Source organism: Penaeus monodon, unplaced genomic scaffold (genome assembly GCF_015228065.2).
Source record: "Penaeus monodon isolate SGIC_2016 unplaced genomic scaffold, NSTDA_Pmon_1 PmonScaffold_12332, whole genome shotgun sequence".
Taxonomy (NCBI): Eukaryota; Metazoa; Arthropoda; class Malacostraca; order Decapoda; family Penaeidae; genus Penaeus; species Penaeus monodon.
The window spans coordinates 1,982-10,712 of record NW_023641193.1 but is presented as its reverse complement, the minus strand read 5'-3'; the positions used below and the strand labels follow the sequence as shown (position 1 = coordinate 10,712).

Genomic DNA, 8,731 nt, shown 5'->3' with positions numbered 1-8,731 from the left:
TTAAACCCCAAAATGTTATTTTATATCGTTATACAAATACCGCTATCCCCTTTTTACATATCGTTATACAAAAAGTATTACATTAGAACTAGCTCTCTTAAGTGTTGGCGAGAGAAAGATTCTTAAATGGCGTAGCATCTCTTAATGCTTATGGTTTGATATATCCATTACATATATGATAAACCAACTCAATAGAAGAAAACTGTCGAGTGGCTATTATTTATTCTCGTAAATTATTCTTTTACATACCGGACATACAGATCTTGTAATCCTATATTAGCTATCCAGTTACTGAACGATTGGAGATGACCAGTTGCAGAAAAAATACAATATCGAAGACATTGACAACTATTTTATTATTATTATTATTATTATTATTATTATTAGTTTTTTTTTCATATAACTACCACTAATATATAAGAAAACATTTGATTTTTTTCCTTTTATGTAAATGTTGTTGATCAGTAGTTGCTTAATTTTGCGTATCAATTTGAGGCGTAACTATTTGTTCAAGAATATGTTATTTTCCCTTCAGAAATATAATGTTAACACTTCCTAAAACTTCAAGATGTGGGTTTTAGATGAGAATGAAAGTGTATGAATTCTTAGGGTCTAGCTTGAAATGGAATGGGCATTCTAACAGGTTTATTAGAAAACTGAATCCCCTTGAACTATATACATTAGATCAAATGTATATAGTCTTAACATATCATTTTAATGAACCCACCGAAGTGGGCTATAGAATAAAATTGAATAAGACACTAAGTTGTTCCCCTCCACGGAAACCTTTAGTAAAAGGCGAAAGATTTATGCGTTTTGAAGGGAAACCAGAGTTAGGTATAAATGGTCACCCAGTAACCAACAAAGGTAGGCTGGGGAATACTAGAACGATAAATATAAGGCAAAAAACAAAGGTTTATCGTGAAGTAAATAGATATTTATCTTACAAGGATTAGCACACTTAAAAGCAAATGTGTAATCATGATGTTCAAATTTAAACCCAAAGTATAATTGTCAGGCAGATTTAACTTAATTAGATATAACACTTGAAATTGAAACGTCGCATATGAATACCGTTACTATCATAAACAATCAACATCGATTTTTTTAAAGATTCATGAATCTTTGGATTCAAAAACAAAATCATCTAGGAGTAGTTAATATATATATATGCACCTAAAATTTCGTTGGAAATATCACTGAAGAAATATGCTTTCCTAGTAGATATGGTTTAGTTTAGTTGCACCTCTATGGCTTATTAGTTTTTGAAATGGTCAAACTATGCCCACATATTGCATCATACATGTACCAACATATCGCGTGAAAATCCGGTGTAGTAGAACGAAGTTGTTAGTAAAAAGTAGTCTGTGAATGAACATCGAACTCGAAACCATGATCATACTTTATAGGACCACTACTATAGTGCGATTGCCGGTTTCTCGCCGAGATTCTCGGAATATATTCAGCCACGATGAGGACTGTTAGTGTAATCCTCTGAGCGGGAAGCGGCTGTCAAGTGTTGTGCTTGAGAGATTTGATGACCGTTCTGACTCGGTTTACCGATGCTCAGAGGAGGATATCAATCCACAAGTCTGGAAGTATAGTAAACTCCTAACAAGGAAAAAAAAGAACATAATTACAAAACTGAGAGCTTGCCACTTATAGAAGAAAACTTGAACAGAAAATGTAAGTAAACAATTTTCACTAATATTTGGTATTAAATGTTTACATGAAAATTTCATTAATAAACAACTATTTGTTCGTAAATATAAATATAGACACTGATACTTGCTACTAGCAGAACTATTACATACTGATACCATTACTTCTTTATCTACAGTTGATATTATTATGCATGCCACGTCTTTTATTATTGTGAATATTATATTACTACTGCAATTTGTAGATACCTGTAAATTCTGTACCCCCTCTGTTACTTCCTGTAAATATATGGCAACCACAACCACGTTCGCGCTATCCCCCTTATTGCATTTCGTTATGCGGAAGTAATTCCTCGGAAAACCCACCTGTATAAGTCAAAATTAATGAATGGTATAGCATCTCTTAAATATTTTCAGTTTGATATATCCCAGTGCTTTCATTTAAACTTGCCCCAAAGAAGAAAACTTGCCTGACGATTCTTATTTATGCTGGTAAATTATTATGCAACATTGCATAAATGTATTGATTTGTATTCCGATATTAGCTACTGAATATTCGAACCATTGGAGGTGTACAAAACAGAAAATATCCCACTATATATACAATACGAAAGAATTGGGTAGTGAAAGAATTTGACTTATATGGGTGTAAGTATCAGTAATATGTTTTGGAAAAATGTAATGTTACATTTACTTAACCCAAAACCGATGGGCATGGCATGGAGATACATGCCATGCTCACTGTGAGTTTACTTTATTATTTATATTTTTATATTATTATTATTATTTTTTTTACACATAGAAGGCTACACTTGTTACAAGTCACTAATGAGGCAATTGCAAGTACTACCTATCTCGTCTGTTTACCCTTTTCCCTGTTTTTCGAAAATATTTTATATTGTTCGTACCAAGATCAGTAACATAATAATAATGTCTATACTAAAACTAACACCATCGATATTCATAGCATTAGTAAAGAAAACCCTTTTCCCGCAAATTCAAGCAAAGGTGAAATCAGGTAAGGCCGCAAGGTCTACTAATAGACTCCTTTGTGGCTAAACACTTACAGAGCAATAATAATAATAATAATAATGTTACGCCGACCGCCTCGTCTCTCTGCCACCAACACAAGGCAGGCTAGGCAGACGGCGTGCTATCCACAGGGTCGTGAACACTGAACAGCTCCAAGAGGCACCGAACACCACAGCGTCCCAGAACACCAGGAGAGGAAACGCCAAGTGGCGAGGCAGGGCACGAAGTAAACACAAAATGACAGTCTTTCCTTTATTTACACAAGTTATTTACCCGTACACTTTTCTATAGGCACAATACAGGGGGAAACCAGCATGTCACACTGCACGATACTGCTTATAACAGGGCAACACAAAGTTATATCAGGTCACAAGGGCACACACGAGGTCTTCACAGGAGGAGCACCCAACTCCGTCTCTTGGCTTGTTCCTCCGCTCACAGCCAGCTGCGTCATGTTTGCCCAGGTTCCTTTCATGTTAACACATGTTTCGCACAGTCTCCGAAAGACCCACAGGCGTAGCACTATCCCCCCCTATCAAGCAGACGACCCGTCTGCTCTGACATACCTAAACCTGAAACAAACTACAGAAAATTTAAATAAAATCAGTTCTCAGAAACACAAAAATCTTTCATCCAGCGCGGCTTTCTTCGCTCTCTCTTGAGTCGCTCTGGAGGAGGAGTGGGCGGCGGTAGATTGGCAGTGGCACCCAGAGGGATATCTTCTGCCCCAAGACCTGGCTCATGGTCACCATTGACGTCTGCTGCATCGCCCTCACCGTCCAAATGCTCGTCCCCATCTCGGTCAGCGTCTGCCACGTCCTCATCGCCGCTACTGGGGCTAACGTCATCTTCTTTTTCACCATGGCCCCAGGAGTAGCTTCCTGGCCCATGGTAACGCCACAGCCGTGCGCCAAGTCCTCGAGGAAGTCAGGCAACGGCCCCACACCAACCAACTCCTCGCTCACCGACGACTCTTCTGGACGCTCCACTTCCTCACAAGTGCCCAGCTTTGCACCAGCTGGCACCTTCAGGTCCTTATCAGAGAAGTTAGCTACTAAAACTGTAACTAACCCCTCCCCTGGTCCAACAAGGCTCCACCCAACCGCTACGCCATCAGCCAGCTGCAGGTTTTGGATGGGCTCCACGAGGCCCTCTACTCCACGCATCACTCTTGACAGTCGACACCGGATTATAGACTCTGTCCTGGGGGCAAGGTGCAGTCGCTCAGCCATAACTACCTCTGCACAGCCAACCTCTGGAAGCAAGGGCACATCTTCACCGTGCACTCTCACCAGCTTCCATCCAAGGTCGACACACGCCTTACTCTGCGTCAGGTAGTCAAGGCCCAGCAAGCAGTGCTCGTCCAGATCGGCCACATACACCGCCAGCCGCTGCACCGTGCTGCCCACGCCAATACGAGCCTCCACTGGCCCCTTGAGCTGCACACAATGCCCCGTGACAGCACACAGTCTCTGTGGTTGCGTCTGGAAGTCGCATAGTGGCCAACATATCAGGCCGCACTAGGGTCTTCTCAGCCCCAGTGTCCACTGTCAGGCGGCATGGCTTCCCATCTATTGAGCCCTCCACCTGCATCGTGCTGGTTCGACGGCAGCTTACCCAAGTCGGGGCCCGGAAACCGAGGACGGCTGGGTTTCGGCCCCCTTCTCCAGCCTGTCCGAGTTTTCCGCCTGTACCACTTCCTTAGCCTTAGGACATGCACTCGGATGGTGACCATACCTACCACAGTCCTTGCAGCACTGCTGGAAGGCATCAGAATCCGTCCAGTTGAGAGGACGTGTTCTCCGCTCCCTCTGACACTGACTACGTCTGTGCCCTTCCTCACTGCAGCCCCAACACAAGCCTTGGAAAGTGCTAGGGCTCACCTTCCTCAATGCTACCTTCTCCACTTTAGCCTTCCGGCCCCGGAGGTCACGGCGGGGCTGAGCAGCTGGCCCTAGGCCACTGGTTGCCTTCAGGAAGGCCTCGAACTCCAAGGCCCTTGCCAGCGCCACCTGCAGGTCCTCAGGGTGTGCCTCCTCAATGTAGATTTGCAGCTGCTGGTCCTGCAAAGCGTCAACAAAGAAATCGCGGGCCAGGACCACGATCATATCTTCCGCAGCCGCAGGGTACGACCTCCTTACCAGCGCCTCCACATCCTGCGCCAGCTGGGACAGTGTCTCGCCATGCTCACGAGTCCGCTTCTTCAAGTGGGCCCGATATACCTCGGCCTGGTGGTGGTGCCCGAAACGGCGTTTCAAAGCCTCCGCCACGCTGGTGTAAGAGGCATGTTGGGATGCTGGCAGATGCCCCAACACTTCCACCGCGGGGCCCCTTAGCGCTGTTACCAGCTGTAGGGCCTTCTCTTCCTGGCTCCAGCCCTGGGCAGATGCCAGTATTTCAAATTGGGCGACATATGCCTCCCAGGCCACCTTCCCGTCGTACTCAACTAGCTTACGCTTCACAGAATGTCTGGAGGCCGAGGGGCTGCGGGGTGGAGAACGCGTGCCGTGAACTAACACGCCCGGGGGGGAGGAAGGGGGTGAGGGAGGCAACGAGGCGGGTTGACCGGGTCCGAGTTTGCCGCCACCTATATCCAAGGGAGCGGTTCCGATGGGTCCCCAGCCTTCTGCAGCGACCACTGGCTCCGACACGACGCTGCGAGGCCTGGGGGTTTCCTGCCACGGACCCCAGGCAGACCCCAGTAAACCTGACACTCTGGCATCTGTTGCCAGAACCTCGTCTGCCTTCTCTGCTTGCAGCGTTACTACCTCGTGACGCCGCCTTTCCTCCTTCACTTCCTCCCTCAGGCCCTGAACCTCGCCCTTCAGAGTCTGCACCTCCTCCATCAGTTCACTCTTCACGCTGTTGCAGGCCTTGTCGGTGTACTGCTGAGTTTCCATCTTCACAGATGCAAGATTGCTCTGTAGCACCTCAACAAGTTGGGCAGAACTGTTCCTCTGCCTTCCTTGCCTGCATCTCGACGAGATGGTGCGCCTGCTCGCGTGCCCTCTGTGCCTGCTCTTCTGCCCTTTGTGCCATTTCCTCCCTCATACCGGCCAGCATGGCAGTGATCAGGTCCATCTGGCTCGGCTTCACCTCACTCGTGCCTGCCTCAGTCATAGCCTCCTCTCGCTCATGGCTGCCGCCATCTTTGGACGACATGATAAATCGGCGCGTCACTGATCAAATATCACAAATCCCACTCCTGACACCATTTGTTACGCCGGTCGCCTCGTCTCTCTGCCACCAACACAAAGCAGGCTAGGCAGACGGCGTGTTATATACAGGGTCGTGAACACTGAACAGCTCCAAGAGGCACCGAACACCACAGCGTCCCAGAACACCAGGAGAGGAAACGCCAAGTGGCGAGGCAGGGCACGAAGTAAACACAAAATGACAGTCTTTCCTTTATTTACACAAGTTATTTACCCGTACACTTTTCTATAGGCACAATACAGGGGAAACCAGCATGTCACACTGCACGATACTGCTTATAACAGGGCAACACAAAGTTATATCAGGTCACAAGGGCACACACGAGGTCTTCACAGGAGGAGCACCCAACTCCGTCTCTTGGCTTGTTCCTCCGCTCACAGCCAGCTGCGTCATGTTTGCCCAGGTTCCTTTCATGTTAACACATGTTTCGCACAGTCTCCGAAAGACCCACTGGCGTAGCAATAATAATAATAACTAACAATAACAATAACAATAACAATAATAAAATAGGTCACAGTATTTTCCTGGCGACATTGAGTTAAATGTTGTTTACTTTTATGAGACTAGCTTCAGTAGCAACATTTGGCATATTAATCTAATTGTGCATGTTTTTCTTCACTTAAGGGATTTTATTTCATCAAAAATATTCTGAACACAAAAATAACAGTTATTTTTAATTACAAATTACGATTTCCCATACGCAGTTCCCGCTATATAGTAAGGTGGACATATGTGTAGTACACTTTGGTTGTCATTCGTTTCCTATGCTTTTAACGTTACGGATGAACGGTTTTCTCGCGGTGGATTATGCTATCATTATCATATATTTGATTAATGAAATGTGTATGTTCACACACATAATATATGGTGGGAGTTATCTCAGAGTAGATCAGAAATGTAAATATAGTAGGTAGACCACTAGCGTGTTATTGTATGTACACATACACACGCACACGCACAGGCACAGGCACACATACACACGCACGCGCGCACGCACAGGCACACATACACACGCACGCGCGCGCGCGCTCACACACTCGCACACATAATCAATTTGAAGCCATAGCTAATGTTACACTTTATTTTATTTCTATATAAAGATAATCCTTTTCACCACCAAGTAAATGAAAATTAGGATGAAGTGTAAGCTTAGATGAGAATTGTGTAAAAATATAGTAACTTTAAGTGATTTAGCGTCGAACACCAAATGTTGGCGTTTTTGATGGGAAATGATGTATAACTTATATAAATGGAAAAACAATTCATGTTTTAGCCGAGGATGGAAGGGTTAAATCCTATTAACCCAAAAAAATAATTGAAAACCAAAAAAAAATTGAATTATATAAAGACTTCCCTTATATAAAAAAATTTTTTTTTTAATCTTTATTTTATTTTCAAGTTGAGTTTGAACCCACCGAAGTGGGCTTAGAAAAATTGAGTAAACTCTTGAGTTTTCCCCCCCACGGAAATTTTTAGAAAAAGGCAAAGTTTATGCGTTTTGAAGGGAACCAGAGTTACAAATAATGGAAACCCGAATTGACCAACAAAGGTAGATGAGGATTCTTTAAGCGATGTGTATAAGGAAGAAAGACTATCTTGAAATAAGCGCTTTTATTTTACTTAATAAGGTTTAGAAAACGCATAAAGAAAATGTGTTATGATTTTACTTTAAACCCAAATATATAACCGGTAGTTGAACAAACTGAATTTAAACAAAAAAATTGAAAGACGCTTTGACGGGGGAATTTTTTCCCTAAATATCAATCATCGAAATAAGGGTTTTAAAAGATCACCCCCTTTTATTCTGTTTTAGTTATCTTTATCCTAAAAAGTGAAAATGATTTCATTGGAGAACAGGGAATAACAAATAATAACCCCTTCAGTATTCATATAGTTTTTTATCCCTGGTCACGTTATTTGATAGCATGTCTTGTTTTAAATATGTATAGTGTAGTTTAATTTCCCCCACTATATTACGTATACCTTTTTGATAAAATAGGTGTAGTTTATGAAATTTTTTTTAAATGGGCAAACTACTCACTATTAATCATATATACATCAACATACAAAACGAAAAAACCTTTGAATTAGAAAAAAGACCTCAGTAAAATTATGTGTAAATGAATGTAATTTGAAAGCATATCATCTTTATGGGATCACTTTATAGGCGATTCCGGGGTTTCTCGCCGAATTCTCGGAATAGTTAAAACCCGATGAGACTTTAGTGTAACCCTCTGAGGGGGGAAGGGGTCTCAACGTTGTGTTTGAGGATTTGATGACGTTCTGACTCGGTTTCCCGTGTGAGGGGAGGATCACACAAGCTGATGGTTGAACTCAATCCCCAAGAATTTCTGAACTTTTGACAATCCTAAAAAGGGAGGAAAAACTCTTTTTATAAAAAGGTGTAAGCTTTCTGCTCGGGTTTTCAAATCCAAGAATGACTTGAGTTTTAAGCCAAATTTCTTTTAAAATGTTTTTTTACTCTTGATGCATTGTTATCAAAATGCCATTGTCACTACCATTTTTGTTTGTTTTACTATTGCGTTATTAATACCCTTTTTGGTTTCTGTAACCCCTTTTACTTCATGTAAAATGTGACTCGGTAGAGCAGTAACGCGAAAGTCTGGATGAGTCGGAAATCGTGCTTACAAGGGACACGAAATATATACCATCCCCCTGGAAGTAACGATAATAATGTGTAAACAGATTAAAAACATTACAAATAGTATAAAATACTAATAAACTCCCAATCCAGGAAAAGAAATAAAAAAATCGTAAATTTGAAAATTTCAATGTTGAACTGATGTGACAATCATGCATAT

At 42.7% G+C, this 8,731-nt stretch overlaps 3 non-coding genes and 1 pseudogene across 3 annotated transcripts; 2 read left to right on the top strand and 2 right to left on the bottom strand.

The window, feature by feature from the left end:
• Positions 1–718: 718 nt before the first annotated feature.
• On the bottom strand, positions 719–836 carry LOC119569067. The gene has a single exon (XR_005228210.1). It is a non-coding gene; the product is annotated as a U5 spliceosomal RNA (small nuclear RNA).
• A 556-nt stretch (positions 837–1,392) lies between these two features.
• LOC119569065 lies at positions 1,393–1,597 on the top strand. Its single transcript, XR_005228208.1, has one exon. It is a non-coding gene; the product is annotated as a small nucleolar RNA U3 (small nucleolar RNA).
• A 5,720-nt stretch (positions 1,598–7,317) lies between these two features.
• LOC119569068 lies at positions 7,318–7,425 on the bottom strand (annotated as a pseudogene).
• Positions 7,426–8,046: 621 nt separating this feature from the next.
• On the top strand, positions 8,047–8,238 carry LOC119569066. Its single transcript, XR_005228209.1, has one exon. It is a non-coding gene; the product is annotated as a small nucleolar RNA U3 (small nucleolar RNA).
• The last annotated feature ends 493 nt before the right edge of the window (positions 8,239–8,731 follow it).